Below are 24,666 nucleotides of genomic sequence, written 5' to 3' on the forward strand. Positions count from 1 at the left end.
GAAAGAAGAAGGAATAATAATAAAAATATGATTATTATTATTATTATTATTATTATTATTATTATTATTATTATTATTATTATTATTATGTCCGACTCGTTGGCTGAATGGTCAGCGTACTGGTCTTCGGTTCAGGGGGTCCCGGGTTCGATTCCCGGCCGGATCGGGGATTTTAACCTTCATTGGTTAATTCCAATGGCCCGGGGGCCGGGTGTTTGTGCTGTCCCCAACATCCCTGCAATTCACACACAACACATAACACTATCCTCCACCACAATAACACGCAGTTACCTACACATGGCAGATGCCGCCCACCCTCATCGGAGGATCTGCCTTAAAAGGGCTGCACTCGGCTAGAAAGAGCCACACGAAATTATTATTATTATTATTATTATTATTATTATTATTATTATTATTATTATTATTATTATTATAATTATTATTATTATTATTATTATTATTATTATTATTATTATTATTATTATTATAGCAAGTAAAATTCAAAAACGTTTCACTATTTCTATTCTTCCGCCTTAAAATGTTGCTTGTATAATAAACTTGAGTTCGATCAATTGAAAGGTATTCTCACATTCACGGTATTATCAAAATAATAACATAAATTGTACTGGTTTTTCCTATAGTAACTGCTTTTACGATTTTCTTAGACGCCAAGGCGCCGGAATTTTTTCTCACGGGAGTTCTCTTACGTGTCGGTAATAAACCTACCAATGCAAGGCTGACGAATCTAAGTATTTTCAAATACTAACGCAATGAGCTGGGATAGAAGCCGCAAAATTCAGTTCAAAAGGTCATAACTCTACAGTGTATGTTACCCTGCTCGGCACTAATGTCACGATATGAGGCTTATGAAATGACAAGTAATAGGTTAATGGTTCAACTTTATTTTGTGTAGCAGCCTTTCCGAAGTTGGAAGGGAGGCAGTCTAGATGATTCACTGATGTGGCATTGTAATAACATTCAACATGGATTAGCTGTGTTGATACTGCTACACGGCTGAAAGCAACGGAAAACTACAGCCGTAACTAACTCCCGAGTACATGCAGCTCTCTCTGTATGAATGATGTACTGATGATGGCTTTCTCCCGGGTGGGGATTACACGAGAGGGGGCGATGATCAGAAAGATGGATACTGACATTCCGCGAGTCGGAGCGTGAAATGTTAGAAGTTTGAATCGTTGTGGTAGGTTAGAGAATCTGAAAAGGGAGATGGATGGACTAAAGTTAGATGTAGTTGGTATAAGTGAAGTACGATGGCAGGAAGAACAGGAATTTTGGTCAGGTGACTACCGAATTATCAACACAAAATCAAACAGGGGTAATGCAGGAGTTGGTTTAATAATGAATAAGAAAATAGGCCAGCGGTAAGCTACTGCCACCATAGTGGTGAAAGAATTATTGTCATCAAGATAGACACCAAACCAATGCCCACCACAAAAATGCAGGTCTATATGCCTACTAGTTCAGCGGATGATGAAGAAATTGAAAGAATATATGAAGAGATAGAATATTTAATACAATATGTGAAAGGTGACGAGAATCTAATTGTGATGGGAGACTGGAATGCAGTGGTTGCCCAAGGAAGAGGAGGTAATACAGTAGGAGAATTCGGATTGGGACAAAGGAACGAAAGAGGAAGTCGGCTAGTTGAATTCTGCACTGATCGTAATTTAGTCCTTGCCAATACTTGGTTCAAACACCACAAACGACGGCTTTATACGTGGACGAGACCTGGAGACACTGGAAGGTATCAAATAGACTTCATTATGATTAGGCAGAGATTCAGAAACCAGGTGTTGGATTGCAAAACTTTCCCAGGAGCTGACGTGGACTCTGACCACAACTTGTTGGTCATGAAATGCCATCTGAAGTTGAAGAAATTAAAGAAAGGAAAGAATGCAAAAAGATGGGATCTAGACAAGTTGAAAGAAAAGAGTGTGAGGGATTGTTTCAAGGAACATGTTGCACAAGGACTAAATTAAAAGGCTGAAGGAAACACTATAGAGGAAGGGTGGATAATCATTAAAAATGAAGTCACTAGGGCTGCTGAAGATATGTTAGGAAGGAAGAAAAGATCAACTAAGAATCAGTGGATAACTCAGGAGATACTAGACCTGATTGATGAACGACGAAAATACAAGAATGCTAGAAATGAAGAGGGCAGAAAAGAATACAGGCGATTAAAGAATGAAGTGGATAGAAAGTGCAAGGTAACTAAGGAAGAATGGCTGAAGGAGAAGTGCAAGGATGTCGAAGGTTTGTATGGTTCTAGGAAAGGTAGATGCTGCATGCAGGAAAATCAACGAAACCTTTGGAGAAAGGAAATCTAGGTGTATGAATATTAAGAGCTCAGATGGAAAGTCACTTCTAGGGAAAGAAGACAAATTAGAAAGATAGCAAGAACATATCCAACATTTGTATCAAGGTAAATATGTAGATAATTTTGTTCTGGAACAAGAAGAGACTGTTGCTGATGAAATGGGAGATCCAGTTTTGAGGTCAGAGTTTGGCAGAGCTGTGAGTGACCTAAATAGGAACAAGGCACCTGGAATTGATGACATTCCCTCTGAATTACTGACTGCCTTAGGAGAAACCAGCATGGCAAGGTTATTCAATTTAGTATGTAATATGTATGAGAGAGGAGAAGTCCCATCCGATTTTTGGCGGAATGTTGTTATACCTTTTCTCAAGAAAGTCGGTGCTGACAGGTGTAAAAACTACCGCACCATTAGTTTAGTATCGCATGCCAGCAAAATTTCAACACGTATTATTTACAGAAGAATGGAAAAACAAGTTGAAGCTCAGTTGGGAGAAGATAAATTTGGCTTCAGAAGAAATGAAGGAACAAGTGAAGCAATCCTGACTTTACGTCTGATCTTAGAGGATCGAATCAAGAAGGACAAGCCCACGTACATGGCATTCGTAGATCCAGAAAAGGCATTTGTTAATGTTGACTGGACCAAGCTATTTAATATTCTGAAGGTGATTGGGATCAGATACCGAGAACGAATAATTATCTACAATCTGTATAAAATCAGTCTGCAGTGATAAGAATCGAGGGCTGTGAAAAAGAAGCAGCAATCTAGAAAGGAATGAGGCAAGGCTGCAGTTTGTCCCCCCTCCTTTTCAGTGTTTACATAGAACAGGCAGTAAAGGAAATCAAAGAGGAATTTGGAAAGGGAATCACAATTCAAAGAGAGGAAATCAAAACCTTGAGATTTGCCGATGGTATTGTTATTTTATCTGAGACTGCAGAGGATCTCGAGAAGCTGCTGAATGGTATGGACGAAGTCTTGGGTAAGTAGTATAAGATGAAAATAAATAAGTCCAAAACGAAAGTAATGGAGTACAGTCGAACGAAGGCATGTGATGCTGGAAATATTAGATTAGGAAATGAAGTCTTAAAGGAAGTGGATGAATATTGTTACTTGGGTAGTAAAATAACTAACGATGGCAGAAGTAAGGAGGACATAAGATGCAGACTAGCACAAGCAAGGAAGAGCTTTCTTATGAAAAGAAATTTGCTCACTTCAAACATTGATATAGGAATTAGGAAGATGTTTTTGAAGACTTTCGTGTGGAGCGTGGCATTGTATGGATGTGAAACATGGACGATAACTAGCTCAGAAAGAAAGAGAATAGAAGCTTTTGAAATGTGGTGTTACAGAAGAATGCTAAAGGTGTGATGGATAGCTCGAATCATGTATGAAGAGATACTGAATCGAATTGGTGAGAGGAGATCGATTTTTCTAAATTTGACGAGAAGAAGAGATAGAATGATAGGACACATCTTAAGACACCCAGGACTTGTTCAGTTGGTTTTTGAAGGAAGTGTAGGTGGAAAGAACGGTAGGGGTAGACCAAGATATGAATATGACAAGCAGATTAGAGCAGATGTAGGATGCAATAGTTACGTAGAAATGAAAAGGTTAGCACTGGCTAGGGTGGCATGGAGAGCTGCATCAAACCGTCTTTGGACTGATGACGCAAACAACAACAACACAAATTTCATGCAAGCGCCACAAAGGTTTAACTTTCTATATCGCGGATTAAGAAGCTATAACACATATCTGACGATGTTCTTCCTATCCATTATTTTCCCTAAGATTGGTCACGCCTCCCAGCCACATACGGTGTGCAAACCATCGGAACAATTTTCGTTGTGTTCATTACCCTACGCTAATGTTCGACGAAGTGAAAGGTATTATCAAAACAATAATAACTTTATGGCAATGTGTAAAAGAAAATTAATCTTAAATATGCTATACCAGTGGTATTAAAACATTTTGGTTGGCGTACCCCTAAATTCAAATTATTGTACCTCCGTACCCCCGAAGTACGAGTATATTGCGGTCATACCGGAAATAACTAATGATTGTGGTTGGATGCCAAATAATATTAAATATAATAATAATCATCACCACCATCATTATCATCATCTTCCGCAGCATATCCCGCTTTACAGAAGAAGTCCAAAACTGAGCTAGTCAGCAATGGCCGGAGAATTGTTCTTGGCATTTTCATTGCTTATTCGACCATTGCAGTCGTCTGTTCCCTCTCAGGCAACGCGGCAAGCCTTTACAAGACAGATGGAGAAACGTGGTGTTTTCGTGAGTGGAATCGAGGCTTTCATTGCCTAGGAACGATGTATATACCTAGTATGCATGCATTTTGAAGCAAAAGTAACTATTGTACTATATACACAACTACTGAAATAATTGAAGTGAATGTGTGGACTTCGAAACACAAAAATTAAAACCAGGGCAATGCGGCACAAGTAAAAAAATTTATATGCCAAGTCAATGGGAGGTATAAACTGACGCAAGTGTAATAGACTAATATAACTTGGAAACAATATTCTTTGCTTATTGTTTAATGGGGCGTAACACCTAAGGCCATATTCTTTAACACATGGGTAAATATTTATGATTATGATTATTATTATTATTATAATTATTATTATTTATGACTTGCGAGGTGTGGCTATGAAGTTGTTTACATGTATTAGTATTTCCGTAATTATGTCCGGAAGTTATTTGGTATAAATCACGATCGTATTATTTGTGAGGTTATGTCATGAAACTTCTCCTGTATATACATAAATTAATATGAGTTTATTTAATGTAAGGACACGTAATTAATAATACATAATTTATTATTGCCTGTATGATGGATAATCCAGTGTAACATTGTGCAACGCACTGTAATAAGTCCAGAACAATGCTATATGCGACCAGAAGTATGTAGAAAGTTCCTTACATTGTAACTAGACTGTTGAAAACTCGCGAATTTACGAGAAAATATGTTGTTTCATATTAATCTAGAAGCATGGCCTGGCAACATATGTAAAGAACCAGCTTTGTGAGTAAGATTTGAGTTGTTTTTGTGAGCTCGTGTTGTGATTCTGTCGATACGCTACTGTAGCAGTCAAATGCTTCAAGATGGCAGTCATTTTCTTCTGATTTTTCGTAGTAGTGTTTTGTTTTATGATAGTAGCTTATTTGTTTGCGTGTGGAAGATGTAAATACAATTTGTAAATAAACAGTGCACGCAACTGACAGCATTTTGAGTGCGTCTTTGTGAATACATCAAAACTGACACATATTTTAAAATTAATCATTCTGAAAGGTGTGTAGTGGTAGACATAAACACTAAATCAAAACAAGGTTTTATTAAAAATGAGCAGGTCGATTCTTTTCTAAACCACCCACTGAAAACAGTAGCTACGATAAATTTGCGTACCCTTTGAGATGACCCATAGTGGTACGCGTACCACACTTTGGAGATCACTGCACTACACTATGGGCGTACATATATTCCTAGAGTACTTTACGGGAAGGTTCATTTTCCTTTACACGTATGCATAGGAAAGAGAGCACAAAGAAAATTGTTCTAATGGATTGCATATCCACATGGGGTGTGAGCAGTCCTGAGGAAGATAATGGATAGGAAGAGCATTGTCAGATACGAGGTATTGTTTCTTAAGCCGCGATATTTAATTCACATTTTACTCACTCATGACTAATGAGATAGATGTATTTTATTAATTGGGATAAGTTTTGTGAAGTCAGGTTTAATATAGGAGAGTTGTACATTAGCTTCTTATCAGGTTCTGCGTCAAGTCTATTGCTATGCACAGTTTTCGTTTGAAACATCTCGAAAAGCCTACGACGCAAATATACAACGCAATAAAAGTGAGCCAATTTCTTACAGGTCTGTTTAAATTTTGAAGAAGTGTTTTCTTAAATAACTTCAGAACTCGACGGGTTTTGAGGTTCTGATCTTGTACAAACTTATTTCTGAAACCTATGTGGTAGCGGGTGCCAACTGTGTCGCACATATGGACGTGGCCCTGTTTTACAGTCAGATGCCCTTCCTGACGCTAACCCTATATACTATAGAGAAAAATTTCTTCAGCTTATCCCAGTCATGTCTGGGGTCGCTCGAGCAACCCGGGCTCAGTTTGGTTTTTGATGGGTATTTGAGAACGGATGCCTTTCCTGACGCAACGTGATTCTTGAGATGAAAATCTCTACCAGGATTGACCGGGGTTTGAACCTCAGCCTTCCGGGTGTAAAGCCAGCAGTTAAACCACTGAGCTAATCACGCTCCCTCTGATGATATACAATATCTGTAAATTATTTACATAATTTCACTGGTATAATTCATGCAATTGTAAGGCTGTGCATGGATCTCTCAACTAAATGATATCGTCAGTTTTGGAGAAATACTGTTACTTTATAGTGTTGGATTAGTCGTAACAGTGTCCATTGATTTCAGATGCCATAGGTTCACCCAGAGGAGAATACAATTCTTAAAAAACTGTGAATAGCCAGGAAACGTTCAGTGACATCCCATTCATGAACTTCATCAGGACTCAAATATTTTTTGAACAAAACTAATTTCATGGCGGACTTAAAATTACATCAACAGAACTTTTCTGAAGAGATACGTTTAATTCATTTAACTGCGAAGATAGGGGTAATTCTTTCGGTCAGGTAAGCTAAAAACTGTCACGGAAGCGGATCAGAAAATGTTGGTGATAAATGAAACTAAGTACGAGAGTAATCATAAAGAAATGCAGTTCCTTGGACAATCATCATACTTCTGTATACAAAACAAGCAGGCGAACTCACTTCCGAGCACATATCTACATAAATAATTCTAAGAATATGATTTCAAAGGCCCAAATTTGACGAAGAAAACAATTTATAAAGCCGCATCAAGAACAGCCATGATTTTGTAATCCGCTTTAAGGTCAGTGCTTCTCCATGAATATCCACATCGAATATTTTCGACTTGTTGTGCCAAAGCGTTAACGTACTTGCTACAAAACCTTATTTTCTTACAATCGATTGAGCTCCGTCTCTATCCGTATCCACACATTGTTCCCACGATGGTCCTGTTTTCTTAAAGTAAAGATCAACCACGGTGAAAATGCCCTCGTCAGTGGAACAAGTTTCTATCGACTTAAACAGTAACACATCCTCCAGAACAGCATCATTGTTCGTAAACGGTGGATAAATCAGAACAAAGTGACATATATCGTGTGAGTTGGCTACGCGGTGTGGGTCTGGAGGTAAGCTAACATTTGGGAAATATTGGGTTCGAATCTTCCATCTGCAGCCCTGAAGCTGGAGATCCATGGTTTCCTCATGTTCACACCAGGAAAGTGCTGGGCCTGTGCTGTGATTAAAGGCACGGCAGATTCCATATTAGACTTACCATTTTCTCATCTTTGAGTCGCTGAGTACATGCACGACCGAAAGGAAGGGGCGCACTACTTAGAATATTTCTTGGCTAGTGAATACACCGTGATGAGTCTACACTTTATCAATAAACCGGTGCACTTCAGTGTTTTTAGAACGACTTTAAATGGTAACAAGAGCAAAGCCATCTTCATACAGCTCTCAAAAGACCCGGGAAGGACTTCATCTCTTCACCAAGTAGGGTAGAGTGGCCAGCTCTGCCCCCAGGAATTAACCTGGTGCTAATTACTGATGTAGGATACCTGAACTCCAGGGACATGAGACTTTTCAGTTTAGAAAGAACCGTTTCTAATTTTCCCCACTTACAAACATGGAATCGAACCTATGTCGTTTCAGGTGAAACAAGCACCTGTATTTTCCCTTAGACTAGCCTTCCCCGCGTTTAAATGGTAACATCAGCTGCAGACTGCCCTATATGCTGAAAAAATCTGCTATTCCGCGGAATACATTTTTAGAATCACTACACCGGAATAACAAAGATAATACTTTGTTACTGTTCTTTGTATTCGTCAACTGGATTCCCCACGCTTGTCTCACCCTCGCAGACTTCCATGCAATAACTGAGAAGTGTGCCCTCCCCCCCCCCCCCCGCCGTATAGTAGAGAAACAACAGATTCAAACTTGAACTGTATAGATGTCACGAAACGCAAATGGTACGTTCTGTTGTCAAATGGTTTACTTTGTATGCGGTATATCCTGAACCAATGGAAAACAAAAATCTACAGCCTGTTTACAGTCATTCGAGCGGGTCAGGAATGGAATGAATAAAGCCCTTATATAGCGGCGAGGATAGGAATTGTGCCGTTTGCCGGAGCCTGTCGCACTCCTCTAGGGCAATAATTAATGAATGACGGATGAAATGAAATTATATTGGAGAATATCACTGGAATGAAAGATGACAGGGAAATCCGGAGTACCAGGAGTAAAACCTGTCCCTCCTCCGCTTTGTTAAGCACAAATCTCACATGGAGTGACCGGGATTTGAAGCACGGAACCCAGCGATGAGAGGCCGTGCACTGCCGCCTGAGTCACGGAGGCATGTCCTGAACCAATATCTCCAATCATTTCAATCATTTCGTTAATAATATACGCATTTAAAAAATGCGCACCATGACCGAATCGCGCGAGTACAACGAAGGATGCCACACAGTAGCGTTATAGGCTGGCACGTATTGATAATGCTGATTGCTTAATGGAAGTGCCACTAGGGGGCAGACATGTCCCTCCCCATTCATAGATGCAAGATACCGGATAAGGCCTTAGTAAGAGTGTGAGCGGTGTGAGATACAGAGGTGAGTGAACACGTATCATGGCCCCATAGCACATTCAACAAGCCTTTGACCAGCTAGATGACCAGGGCAGAGGGTGCATCGTCAGGCTAAGAGGGTCAGATTAGACGTTTCGGTGCATTTCTCGCCACTTGAACTATTTTGACTACACTATTCGTCAATGTTGGACGTATTCTGGATGTGAGAGTATATGTACGCGTCGAAAAGTCTCGGCCCGACACCGGCGGACCACCAGCAGGTAGGTTAGTTTCATTGCGCGACTGGTTGTAAGCACTCCACCGACGCACTGTCCAGAGACATGTCATGGCAGTTAGGGATATGTCTGTGACCACCAGTAACATATCTACGAGGCTGGAAGAGCAGAAAATGCCGTTGCGGTACCCCTTACGACCTCTATCATTACCACCTCAGTATCGCCGAGCACGTTTGAAATATTCTGCCAGGAACGGCAGCACGGAAGCTTGAGGATCGTCGACGAGTGGTATTCAGCGACTAATCATGGTTCTGACTGGATATTGATGACCGTCGAATTCGAACCTGGAGACGTCCTGGCTAACACAGTGATCCATGCTTCATTGCAGAGCGGCACATCGCCCAAACGAGGGATGTCATTGTGTAGGGTGCCATTTCCTGTATACCCGCACCCCGCGGATGTTGATGATTGAACTCTCGCGGAGCAGCGATAACGTCAGGAAAAGTATTCGACTGTGTATGCTTCCTTTCCAAACGTAGCTCGACAAGCCCATTTCCCAGCAAGATGCAAGATAATGCCAGGCCCTGTATAGCATGGGCAAATTTGTCCTGCATTCCTGATGTGAAGATGCTTCCTCGGCCAGAAAGTTCTTCAGAATCTCGCCCACCAAGAACGTTTGGGACCAGCGGCAAATACGACAGATTTCTAAGGTCAGTTTCTTACCTGTAATAAGATTTTCCTCTGGACATCTGACGTCTGCATACGTCCTATGCCCGACCTTATCGCCGCCTGTCGCTGAGCTACGGGTGGTCCAGTACCGTACTAAATATATTCTGCAAGTGGTCGTTGCCCTGCAATACATTCTTGGTGAGGTATGTTATTTTAACGTTTATTTTATGTCACAATGCCCTGTGCCTGTGACCACTTACGTGCCCCTGCGATGGCTCCTTTATGGTGCGTAATTATTTTAGCATACCAATGTACCTGGAAATGGTTTACTAAGGATAGTGGTTGTACATTCGGTATGATTAGTTCTTATGGCTCAACTGATCGTTGAATTTGATGCATTCTGTTTCTCTTCCTCCGCTGACCTTGTTTTCCCAAAGCGTTAGGTTCGATGCAGCTGGGGTTGGTGGCATTTGAGGCAGTCTAAATATGACAACACCGTGTCGTTGGCACAATAAAGACACATCTACGGGATTAAGCTCCTACACCCCAGAGACGCTGAATGGATTATTATTATTATTATTATTATTATTATTATTATTATTATTATTATTATTATTATTATTATTATTATTATTATTATTATTATTATTATTATTATTATTATTATTGTGTCCGGATCCATAGCTAAATGGTTAGCGTGCTGGCCTTTGGTCACAGGGTCCCGCGTTCGATTCCCGGCAGGGTGGATAATTTTAACCATAATTGGTTAATTCCCCTGGCACGGAGACAGGGTGTATGTGTCGTCTTCATAATCATTTCAACCTCATCACGACGCGAAGGTCGCTTACGGGCGGCAAATCAAAAGACCTGCACCTGGCGATCCGAAGTCGTCGGACACATCCCGGCACTAAAAGCCATACGCCATTTCATTTTATTATTATTATTATTATTATTAATATTATTATTATTTTGCTAGGGGCTTTACGTCGCGCCGACACAGATAGTCTTATGGCGACGATGGGATAGGAAAGGCCTAGGAGTTGGGAGGAAGCGGCCGTGGCCTTAATTAAGGTACAGCCCCAGCATTTGTCTGGTGTGAAAATGGGAAACCACGGAAAACCATTTTCAGGGCTGCCGATAGTGGGATTCGAACCTACTATCTCACGGATGCAAACTCACAGCCGCGCGCCTCTACGCGCACGGCCAACTCGCCTGGTATTATTATTATTATTATTATTATTATTATTATTATTATTATTATTATTATTATTATTATTATTATTATTATTATTAATTTGCTGGGGGAAGCCAAAGAAACCTTCCCACCTCCGCTTTGTTCGGAAGATTTTTAACAGTAAATCCTGAGGCTCATAAATGTTGACGCCGGATAGTATATTTAGTCCATATCCCTCTGTATCACACAAAGTATACTTCTTTGCAGTTATTGTACAGTACACTCCGTAGTGTACGGATAAATTCTCTGTCCCTCAACCGGACGTCCTGTGCTCGATTTATGGTTTACCAAGTCTGTTCTTACACCAAAATATTTCTGCCCGGTATTTTCAATTTATGCCCACTAAAATAATACACAATTAGTCGAGCATAGGTATGGCATAAGTCTTAGATCACCGAGCGAGTGGATGCGCGGTTTGGGTCACGTAGCTGTCTGCTTGCATTCGGGAGATAGTGGGCTCTAAACCCACTGTCAACAGCCCTCAAGTTGGTTTTCGTGTTTTCCCATTTTTCACACCACGCAAATATTGGGTTGTACCTGAATTAAAGTCTCGGCCGCTTCCTCTCCAGTCCAAGTCCCTTCCTATCCCTTCGTCCCCGAAACCCCATGCGAGTTAGAGGTACGTTAAAACAATTAGAATCATTACCGGTTACACGATTATATGGATAGTATGATACAGTGAACGGTTGGGTCGATGTATCTCAATTCGTCGTACAAATTAATATTAAACAAACACACCGTCTCTCACGTCTTTATTCAGATTTATAGGCGGGTAAAATATCATTGACTGTACCAGCTTTTCTGAACTGAATTCCAGTATCACCAATGTATTTACTCGTATGTATAACCTTTAGTTCGGTTTCTTGATATGGGATTGTGCACGAGTTGAGATGGATTTATATGGCATGTACTTACGTCCAGATGAATTTCCTGACGCCAACCTCATGTAAGGAGCTGATGAACATAAAATGAATAAAGGCGAATGAATTTGAAAAAGGAAATGGAAGGAATCGGAACTTCTCGGCATTTGCCTAGAAGTCAAAATGGGGGAAAAACAGAAATCCATGCTCAGGACGGCGGGGGTTTGATCCCACGCTTCTCCGGAGTGCAGAGCTTGGTTCCATAGCCTTAGGGCTTTAACACGTTCGGCCACTCCGTTCGGTCAATCAATCAATCAATCAATCAATCAATCAATCAATCAATCAATCAATCAATCAATCAATCAATCAATCACCACTGATCTGCTTTTAGATTCCCTATGTGTAGTTTACAATTGGATTTGACTTTACGTCGCACCAACATCGATAGGTCTTATGGCGACGATGGAATAGGAAATGGCTAGGACTGGGACAGAAGAGGTCTTAATTAAGGTACAGCCCCAGAATTTGACCAGTGGGAAAATGGGAAACCACGGAAGACCATCTTAAGGGTTGTCGGGTGTTGAGTTCGAGCAAGCTCTCAGCTGCGTGCCCCTAACCGTACGACCAACTCGCTCGGTATGTAGTCTACCTAGTCTCTTCTTAAATAATTGAAAGAAATTGGAAATTTATTGAACATCTTCCTTAGTAAGTTATTCCAATCCCTACCTTCTCTTCCTATAAACGAAAATTTGCCAAAATTTGTCCCCTTGAATTGCAACTTTATCTTCATACTAGCGAATGTACCCGTGCTTCGCTACGGTATTCTACATTGTATTCGGTTATCGAAGTAAATAGTGTACATGCAGTAAATAAGATTGTTTTAAAATTGCATGTCTCTTAGCGTTATCCGAGAAAGAGCATGGGGAGTTCCCCGTACGTTGTTTCCAATGTAAAGTGTTTGTTACGGATTTGTGATATAACGGCAGGCTCACTTGCCTACTGCCATTCACAATCGAGTTGGGATGATTACGTTATAATTGCAGGCCCCATTGACTACTACGCGGACAGAACCGGTTTGGGGAGTTTTCGTTAATATGGCAGCCCCCTTTCCTACTTCCAGACAGATTAAAGTTGAGGAGTTTCTATTATAATGGCAGGCAATTACCCTACTATCACTCGAAATTGAGTTGTGCAGTTATCATTATAATGCCAGGCCCATTTTCCTACTGCCAGCCAGCTTACTGCCAGTCACACCAAGTTGGTGAGTTTCCATCAAAATAGCAGGCCACTATGCCTAATGCCAGTCACATTTTAGATGAGGACATTTCTTTATAATGATAGGCACCCTTGCCTACTGCCAAACACAATCGGGTAGGGGAGTTTTAAACAAAACTGCATGCTCACTTGCCTTCTGCAAGTCAAATCGAGAAGGGAACTATTCATTACAATTGTAGGCTTTCCTTACTAATGACAGTTACACAGGAGTTGGAGAAGGAACCCTTTCCTACTGCCAGTCAAAGTCGGTGTGGGGAGTACTGATTACAATAGCAGACCCACCCTTACTCGATCGCTAAAAATCGACATCAGTGAATATATATAGATCGACATACGAAAGTATATGCGTGTTTACAATATTGAAGACCTTCATTTACAGATTAACTGCTACTAAACGTACGTCATATCTACAAAGGATTATACCATAAGACACGCCGGATTTAGTGGCCTAAATGGCTGGTCCTATGATATGTCATCTATTCTTGGGTCAGATTGAGTTAGAAACGTGGAACAGGGTAAAGGTTTTGTAAGATTATCTCACATTACATTACTTTTCGGATATATACATAGCATTTGGCTCACATATGGCTACTGGGTGGGCCAATTTTCGTGAAGAGTTTAATGATTCTGTATTTCATATAAGTAATTGAAAGTATGAATTATGCATGTGAAAATTCCAAATTGACTTAACATCGATTAAAGAGAAAAATCAAACGTAAAAGGGATACAGATACGGCAAAAAGTCATAAGACCACGGTTGTAGATCATTCCAAATTGAACGGAGATTGTGCAATCCGTTATGTGATAGGAATTTCCGAAGGTGTGCACCATCATTAAAATTGCCTGCATATTTCGATATTCTTCGGGGATAAAAAGTGAAAAATTTAATGATCTAGGATGTTTTCCGTTCGTTACAGGCTAAAACGTATAATTTTGTCAAATTTCAATTATCTTCTTTTTCTTCTGGCAGATTATGGCGCAATTTGGATTTTGGGCGAGGCGGGTAAAAATTAGTACTTTCAGGAAACTAAACCAAAAATTATGGAGATGGTCATTATTACCCCTTAAACGGAAAGCTGTACGAAAATTTCGCCAAAATAGTCAGTGTAGAGGCACACAGTCGTTACGATTTGATTTATATAGATAAGGAATCTGCTCCATGTAAAGCACCTTTTGGGCTATGTCCGCTGGACTTAACCTGCAAAAGTGACCATTCATGATATGTCCCTTAGTAATCCTCCTGACGAAAGAATGCACATGAAAAAAAGGTTTAGAGGTGGAATTCCATCACGTTTGGTCGATTTCCAGTCAGGTTGGTCTTGTTCTGTATATGTTGTGGAAGAGTAAAATCACCATTTCGGTTCCCTATAAACCGCCAGTCCATTCCGGAACATGAAATGTTATTTACGTTTAAAACCTACCTTTGGACAGGTGGATGCTAAATATAAATTTTGGTTCGAATGTCTTCAGTAGTTTTCAAATTGTAAGGAATACGCTTTACACGCACCCGCTCGGGAGTTAAGTCCGATGGGACTTGTACAGAAAAACGGTCCGTTAATGATATCTCCCTTATTAATCCTCGTATCGAAATGATGCACATGAGAAAAAAGGTTTAGAAATTATTATCTACCAAGGTAGGTAGATTTCCATTAAGTTTGGTTGTGCATATTTTGTGAAAGTGCAAAATCACTGTTTCGGTTTCGTATAAACCCCCAGTCAATTCAGGGATTTAGAAACAATATTTGCCATAAAACCTATCAAGGACAGGTGTATTCTAAATATGAGTCTTGGTGGACATACATCCAGTAGTTTGTAGCACTCGCGTACATACGGCGTAATTAAGGAAGAAATAATACAGTTAAGAATGTTGAAAGTAATAGAAAATGGATTATAACTGAGGACAGCCGGATAACGACAAATATGTAAATGCCAAGTGAATGTATTGGAAAATCAAATGCCCCTCAATAAATTATGCTAGTGTGAGTAATGGATTTAATAAAGCGGTAACAGAGGAGAAATTTAGGTCAGTGATTCTTAGGTAAACAAGTAATAAGAAGATGACTAATGGTGTTATTACTTAATCTATTCGAGGGCGGTTATAATATCCAACGATATTCCGCCAATATCCCGCAGATAGGCCGATTGACGCCTCTCTTGCCTTCTACCCAAGGAACAACCACGAATTTAAAAGCATGATGAGGAAAATGGCAATACGTTACTTCCCTGCTGGCATGCAGTCAGAGACGTTGCCATGGTAACCTGTAGGTTCGTTGTCGGTCTGTCGGTCACTCAATGCAGAGCATGATACCAACGGAAAATTGTAAATTTCTCCGTCATGTGAAGAGTAAGGTAAATTATGAACATAACGAAAGTTGTTTATAATGAAGAGACGTTTCACGTACGGTAAACGAAGTTTACAGAAAATCAATAGTATAAGAGAAATTGGAGGAAAACCATTCTGGTTTTCCTATAAACCACCCGTCTATTCAAAGATTTTAAAATAATATGCATATAGAAACCTTCCCCGAGATGAGTATACTCTAAATATGAAGTTTGGTTGAGATCTATCCAGCCGTTTCGAAGTGATGGTGGAAAAACCATTCTGGTTTTCCTATAAACCCCCCGTCTTTTCAAAGATTTTAAAATGATATGCATATGGAAGCCTTCCCCGGGATGAGTATACTCTAAATATGAAGTTTGGTTGAGATCTATCCAGCCGTTTCGAAGTGATGGTGGAAAAACCATTCTGGTTTTCCTATAAACCCCCGGTCTATTCAAAGATTTTAAAATAATATGCATATCGAAACCTTCCCCGAGATGAGTATACTCTAGATATGAAGTTTAGTTGAGATCTATCCAGCCGTTTCAACGTGATGGTGGAAAAACCATTCTGGTTTTCCTATAAACCCCCCGAGTATTGAAAGATTTTAAAATGATATGCATATCGAAACCATCCCCGGGATGAGTTTACTCTAAATATGAAGTTTGGTTGAGATCTATCCAGCCGTTTCGACGTGATGGTGGAACAGACAAACAGACAAACAAACAGACAGACAAACAGACAAACAGACAAACAAACAGACACGAAACGTAAAAACCACCGATTCGGTCTTGGGTTGACCTAAAACGGATAAATATCTGAAAAATTGGCAAAACAAAAGAAATTACAGACGGCGGACCCCCTACAATTTTATTTATATAGATTGCGATTTTTCCCTTTTTTGAAAACACTACTCAAAAGTATTCGTTTATTAATGTCATTCCACGCCATGTCTCCACTGACAACTCGGAACACATCACTCAGTCGAGCAGCTCTTTTCATCTAAGTATTCTCCATCCAAACTATGCAACATTTTCGTAACGCTGCTCTTTTGTCGTAAATAACTCAGCACGAATCTAGCTGCGTTTCTTTGAATTGTTTCTACTTCTAGAAGCAAGTAATCCTAATGAAGGTCCAATGCACTCCAACCATACTCTAGTTGGGTTCTTACCAGAGACTCACCTGCCCTCACCTCTACATCCTTACTAAAACGCCTGAATACCCTCATAACCACACGCACTGATTTTTACCCTGTATTTACAATCCCGATTATGTGATTACTCCAATGAAGTTCCCTCCTTATATTAACACCTAGATTCTTGCAGTGATACCCATAAGAAACTTTCTCCCCGTCAACGCAGTAATTAAAGCTGAGAGGACTTTTCCTTTTAGTGAAACTCACAACCTGACTTTTAACCCCGTTAATCAGCATGCTGTCCATCTCCCAATATTGTCGAGGTCTTTTACTAGTTGCTCACACAGTATAACATCATCCGCAGAAAACCTTATCTTCTTTTGCTGGGCTGAGTAGCTCAGACGGTTGAGGCGCTGGCCTTCTGAACCCAGCTTAGCAGGTTCGATCCTGGCTCAATCCGGTGGTATTTGAATGTACTCAAATATGACAGCGACGTATCGATCCATTTACTGGCACATAAAAGAACTCCTGAGGTACAAAATTCCGGCACCGCGGCGTTTCCGAAAACCGTAAAAGTAATTAGTGCGACGGAAAGCAATTATTATTATTATTATTATTATTATTATTATTATTATTATTATTATTATCATCATCTTTGATTCCAGTCCTTTACGCATATGATTTTTATGTATAAGAACACATAAATATTCCTAAAACCGTAAATTTACTTAGTGGGACGTAAAACAATAACATTATTAATTATTTAAAACATAAAGATTCTCTAATAGTGACTTGAAGAATTCCCCTTCTAATAATCAGAGAGTCAGATAATGTTTCACCCACTCTAAATCTCTGAGTTCTATTTTCTAGGAATATAGCCACCCATTCAGTCAATCTTTCGTCGAGTACAATTGCATCCATGTTTGCCAGTAGTCTCTCATGATCTACTCTATAATATGCCTTAGATAGGTCAATCGCGATACAGTCCAAATGACCTTCCGAATCCAAGATATCTGCTGTACCTTGCTGGAAGCCGACGGTTTGAGCTTCACTTGAATAACCTTTCCTAAATACGAACTACCTTATATCGAACCAGTTATTAATTTCGCAAACATGTCTAATATAATCAGACGGAATGTTTTCCCAAAGCATACTTGCAACACATGTCAAACTGACTGGTCTGTAGTTTTCGGCTTTATGGTCATCATCCTTTCTTTTATACACAGGGCTTACTATAGCAACTCTCTTATTAACTTGGTAAAGCTCCGTCACGCAAACAGTAATCAAATATGTACTGCAGATATCGTATTATATCCCAACTCATCGTCTTTAGTATATCCCCAAAAATCTTATCAATTTCAGCTGCTTTCCTAGCTTTCAAACTTTGGTTCTTATTGTTATTTTCTTTGTTATCATAGGCCAATTTAAATACTTCGTTAGTATTGGTCACCTTCTCTATCCGGGCATTATCCTTACAATCAACATTTATGTAATGTTGACTGAATACTTCTGCCTACTGTAGATCTTCACGTACACACTCACCTTGTTCATTAATGGTTCCTGTAATGTCCTTTGAACCTGATTCTGCCTTAAACTAACTATACATACCCTTCCATTTTTCACTAAAATTTTATGCCCTTCCTGTTGCCAACCTCAGTTGAGATATCACCGGTAGAAGGTTAAATTTGCCACGGAAAATGTAACGTGAATGTACAGAGCATTGAAAAGTATTTGCTTTATACTAGTGTATATTCCTTTCACTGCAAGGTCGTTTATCCGGGAGAGATGTGCAATGGTGATAGAAATAATAATAATAATGAAATTTGCTTTACGTCCCACTAACTGCGTTTACGGTTTTTGCAGAACCGAGGTGCCGGAATTTTGTCCCGAAGGAGTTCATTTCCGCACCAGTAAATCTACCGACACGAGGCCGCCGTATTTGAACACCTTCAAATATCACCGTACTGAGCCAAGATCGAACCTATCAAGTTGGGGTCAGAATGCCAGCGTGTCATCCGTCTGATCCACTCAGCCCGGCTCAGGTCTCTGCAAAGAAGAATATCGTCGTTGGGCTTGCCAAAACCGCGATATAATATTATTTTAGAAATACTGACCCACAGCACATCGACGGCTTATTCCAAATCCTCGTATGTCTCAATGCTCTTCCTACCCATTACATTCCTTAGGGCTGGTCACAGCTCCCAACCACATATGTATATGCAGTCCGTCAGAATAATTTTCATTGCGTTCATTTTCCTATGCTAACTTGTAAAGGAAAATCGACCTTACCATACCGTATTGTAGAGATGTTGTTTGCAAGGGATTATAGGCACTCCTACAGTATAATGTATTTAAGGGTCATTTTCATTTGCATACAACCGTAGGAAAATTAACACAACGGAAATTGTTCTAATGACCTGCATATACAAATGGGTCTGGGAGGCGTGACCAATCTTCACGTATATAATGGACAGGAAGAGCACTGGAACATACAAGGTTTTAGAAGTAAGCCATCGACATAGTGTATATTATGAAGAGCGAGAATTCCTTGACAATAGTCACAGAATATTGAACCTCACCTGCTATAGTTCTAAAAATAGGCCTAAGTCACGTAGCGACTTTTGCAGGAGCAAATACGATTTAATAATAATAATAATAATAATAATAATAATAATAATAATAATAATAATAATAATAATAATAATAATAATAATATGCCCGCGGTGATGGGTTCGTACCCCACTGTCAGCAGTCCTGAAGATGGTTTTCCGTTCTTTCCCATTTTCACACTAGGTCACATCCGCTCTCTTCCCAATCCTATCCCATCGTCAACCTAAGACCTCTCTATATTTATTTCAAATTTGCTTTACGTCGCACAGACACAGATAAGTCTTATGGCGACGAAGGGGTAGGGAAGTGTTAGGAGTGGAAAAGAAGCGACCGTAGTCTTAATTAAGGCACGGCCCTAGCATTTGCCTGCTATAACAATGAGAAACCACGGAAAACCATCTTCAAAGCTGCCTACCCACTATCTCCCGAATGTAATCTCACAGCTACGCGACCCTAACCGCACACCCTACTCGCTCGGTACATCAGTGTGTGTGTGTGTGTGTGTGTGTGTGTGTGTGTGTGTGTGTGTGTGTGTGTGTGTGTAAAGCAAATAAAAATAATAGTAATAATTCCTTCACCACATTTGTAAAACCATGGTTATTTTGAAGGGGGGCAATTGTGTAGCAAGTGTGGATTTGGCCTTTTTTATGACCAGATGCCTTTCCTGGTGCTAACCCTATATGGAGGTGTGTATCATATTGCAGTTTACGAATATGGTTATTTGTAGTGTGCTATCGCGTGTACATATGAAGAGTGGTATATTGGGACAAACGCAAACATCCAATCCTCGAGTCAGAAGAATTAACCAGACGCAGTTAAAATCCTCGACCCTACTGGGAATCGAACCTCGAATCCTATGAACCGAAGACTTTGAGACCGATCATTCATCCAATGGCTTGGATGCTACTACTACTATTACTAATAATAATAATAATAATAATAATAATAATAATAATAATAATAATAATAATAATAATAATATCGAGCGAGTTGGCCGTGCTGTTAGGGTCGGGTAGCTTTGAGCTTGCATTCGGGAGATGATGAGTTTGAATCCCACCGTCGGTGGCCCTGAAGATGGTTTTCCGTTGTTTCCCGTTTTCAAACCCGGGAACTGCTGCTGTTGTACCTTATTGAGGCCACGGCAGCTAGATTCTGAATCCTAGCCCTGTGCCATTCTTGCGATGCCGAAAACCATCGATCTGTTTGTGCGACATTAAACCACTAGGTAATAATAATAATAATAATAATAATAATAATAATAATAATAATAATGATAATAATAATAATAAATGAAATGAAATGGCGTATGGCTTTTAGTGCCGGGAGTGTCCGAGGACAAGTTCGGCTCGCCAAATGCAGGTCTTTCGATCTGACCCCTGTAGGCGACCTGCGCGTCGTGATGAGGATGAAATGATGATGAAGACGACACGTACACCCAGCCCCCGTGTCAGCGAAATTAACCAATTAAGGTTAAAATTCCTGACCCTGCCGGGAATCGAACCCGGGACCCCTGTGCCCAAAGGCCAGCACGCTAACCATTTAGCCATGGAGCCGGACATAGCCACGGATAGGACTCGACTGAACTGGTTCCTTGTAGTTTGGATAAGTCTAGTTCGGTGTCAACGAGGCCGTTAAATTATGTGCGCTACGTAATAAGTCATCGAATTTAACTGGACGTGATGGAATTGTGTGTCTTTGAATAAGGGCAGCCTAAGCTTCAGGGTGAATTCATTCGGCCTCATGAGAGCAATTGAAAAGTTACTTGATCTGAGAGACAGTGGACCTTATCGTGGATGCCATATCATTTTGTTGAGATAGAACTTATGATGACCCTGCGTTTCTTCGGGCCGTTCGGCTATACAGTTGTGTCTCAAACACATCACAGACTATACGAGTGACGAGTAAATTAAAATGTCTTACTTATATAACATATTCGAACGGTACTGATGAATTCCCATAGACTTAAGATTAGAGAAATATAAATGATGAATCATACCCCAACATTGTTTGCGTAACTTCATCACATCCCAGGCAGAAGGTCTGAATGGAATTCTACGACAACCTGCTGAGAACCTTCACCTTGTGGGTGTCTGCTAGTTCAGTATATTTCCCTAGCGACTGTACTGCAGTGGAACCTCCCCCCATTAACCTCTCACCTATACCCCACCTCCCCAAATCACTCCCAACTCCACATTTTATGGACCCAATTTGCTATTAACGCTTTTGTGGAAACCCGTGTAGCCAGCCTACTGTAGCAAGGGGAGGTGTACAGGGAGGGGAATACAAATCTGTCGCATTGAGCTGTTTTTGTAGCGCAACTGGATACAGCCCTGTAAGTAATTCGGACAGACGTTAAAAATGGCACATAACAGTAGAAAACGATTATTCGTTTGTTCAGGCTGGCATGCCTTTTGTTGGGAATGAAGCTTGACGATCCGACACCATTATATTTCCATAGCCTAATGACGTCCCCTATTCCTTTCTCTACACCACCCCCTTCAATAGAACCAACAGTGAATTCGTTGAAACCCTAAACACAATGCCGTAATGAATCCATTCATCAGCGGAATGCCATCGCTCGTAAACACAGCCCGAGCTCAGTAAACGAATTGAAGTTAAAGAGTGGGTTGGGGGTGGGGACAAAGGGGGAGGTTTGTCGTGATGGGGCTCGTTTGTAGCATCACCGTGCTGTATGAACTTGCTTGACGCAACCTGTGTTTGTCGAAACAACATGCAGGACTTAAAATGAGAGAAAGAGAGAGAAAATCGGGAGAGAAGAACAAAATTCATTTTGTTTGTTCAAATTACTCACATGCCTTCTCATCAACTAAAAATGGTACATTCCTGTAACTGCGATGGAATTCTCACTAGACCATATGTACTCAAAATTAAACGTCCTGTACCAGTTGATACCGTCCAGATTTTGAGTTCAAAAATGGAACATAGCAGTAATTCAACAGCGCAGTTAATTTTAAGGTCGAGAGATTTATGGATGCGTACAACATGAGCCCGCACTTTAATTACTGTGACGACATTCTCAGCACTTCTGTAAAGTTGTGTACAAGGGACAAATTCAGTTCATGATCTACTCTTCGTAGTCAAAAAACTTGAAAGTTGATATCTTCAAACTCGAGGAGGAATGCTGCGAGTATGATAAGACACTTGGGATGAGATATCGTCGCTCCTATGCCAAAATCACGAATATGACAATGCTCCTCCTATCGATTATTTCCCTTAAGACTTGTCACGCCTCCCAGTCACATATTGATATGCAGTCCATAAATTTTCGTCGCGTTCATTTTCCTATGCCCATGTGTAAAGGAAAATGTACCTTACAGTATGAATGTATGTTTACATGATATATTTACCCTATCCTAGTGTATGATGTATTTAAGGTTCATTTTACTTTACAGGCGTACATAAGAAAATGAACTGAACGAAAATTCGTCTGATGGATTACATATCAATATGTGGCTGGGAGGCGTGACCTGTCTTAAGGAATATAACATGCAGGAAGAACATGTTCACATTCGCGGATTTGACATAGGAGCGACGATATATGACCATCCACTATCCTAAATTTGAGATGGTGGACTATTGCATGTTCTTGAATATATACACGGTGGTCGTAATTTAAATTGAATCTCCTTAGGAACATATTCTTTGCTGAATTCTACATCTATTTAATCGAAAAATCTTAGTACAAATTTGAATAGTTTGCAAGATAGATAAGCCTAAAGTTGGATGTTTTCTTGAATAGAAAAAAATCGGCCATCATATACATTCTTATACAGAGTGGTCGTAACAAAACCCCTAAAACTCGCGAGACACATACAGGGCAACGAGTCGGACAAGAAAACCCAATGTTGCTTTAGGTTAACATGATCTTCAGTACACACATGCACTAAGCTTATTACTTACTGTCCCCTAAGTCCCAATGTTGCTGTGAATTAACTACAGATGTAAGCTTCCATAATCAGTCAAGAGATGGCAGAAAAGTTGAATATAATTTCCCTTAGATACAAAAGTTGACAGTGGTTCACTCCATGGTTATGGAGGATGATGTCTTGGTATTTACTTTCTGCATTTTATAAGTGAGATTGTGTAAAATTAGGAGTTTATTTATTTTGTTTTGTGTAAAAATCTTTCAAAATACCATGTGTATCACACATACCTAAATTTAGCAATATTATTTTGTTATAAATATATCTGAAGTTGTTGCTAATCTAAAGCAACATTGGGACTCAAGGGATAAACTGTGTTACCAGACCCTAACCTCAAAACAACAATGAGCAAGATGAAACGTTTTGGTAGGGCTTTGAAAGAGACAGAAATAGAGGATATTCTCTAGAAACTTGTTGACGGGACAATATCTGACTTCAAGGTAGTGATTCAAGTGATGAATTTTGTAACTATATAGGCCTATATATATATAGTGTATTATGAACGTCATACTCGCCTTGATTTAATAATTTGTTCCGTAGGTCACAGATGCAAATCCAGATCATGGAGAACAATGTGCTGGAGGAAGTTTAGACAACAATATAAGTGAACATGTCCCAGAAAAGAAGGAACGTCCCAAGTATTGTTTTGAATTTTGAATTTTATATCGGGAAGGGTATTTGTAAAGATGTGGGTCTAGGTTTTTCTGGCGACATTGTAATGGCTTTCACAAGTGAACTTCCTAATAAAAATTTTAATGTTTACTTTGACGATTGGTTTTCCTCCCTGCAGTTAGCCATTGCCCTGAAGGAGGGGGTAATTTTTGTGTTGGTACCACCTGAATGACAGAATGGGGAAATGTCCGCTTATAGCCGAAAATGACCTAAAGAAGAAAGGAGGAGGCACCTATGACCACAGAGTGGATGAGGAATACAACACTGCCCTCATTCGATGGTTCAATAGGAAGGCAATCAACTCCATTTCTACATATATCGGTGTAGATCCAGAAGATAAATGCCAACGATGGAGCCAGTCGGAAAATAAAACTGTGGGAATAGAGTGTCCCCAAATGGTGAAAGAATATAATCAGTTCATGGGGGGAAGTAGATCTAGCAGATATGCTGCTTGAGTTATACAGAATAGACATTAGATCGGTAAATTGTTATATGAGGATTGTGTTTTGGTGTATTAGTGTTGCAGTAGTCAATGGTTGGCTACTGTACCGTAAACATAAAAACCAGCAAGGAGAAAAATGCATGTATTCCCTTGAACAATTTCAGTTAGAAATATCTGACTGACCAGGGCAGGGAAAGTTCTGAATCGAAAGCATGGCCGACCATGTGACAGTCCAA

At 40.0% G+C, this 24,666-nt stretch overlaps 1 pseudogene; it reads left to right on the forward strand.

Moving 5' to 3' along the window:
* Positions 1 to 1,469: 1,469 nt before the first annotated feature.
* Positions 1,470 to 23,973, forward strand: LOC137498453 (uncharacterized; annotated as a pseudogene).
* Positions 23,974 to 24,666: the final 693 nt, after the last annotated feature.

The sequence above is a fragment of the Anabrus simplex genome, chromosome 2 (assembly GCF_040414725.1).
Source record: "Anabrus simplex isolate iqAnaSimp1 chromosome 2, ASM4041472v1, whole genome shotgun sequence".
Taxonomy (NCBI): domain Eukaryota; kingdom Metazoa; phylum Arthropoda; class Insecta; order Orthoptera; family Tettigoniidae; genus Anabrus; species Anabrus simplex.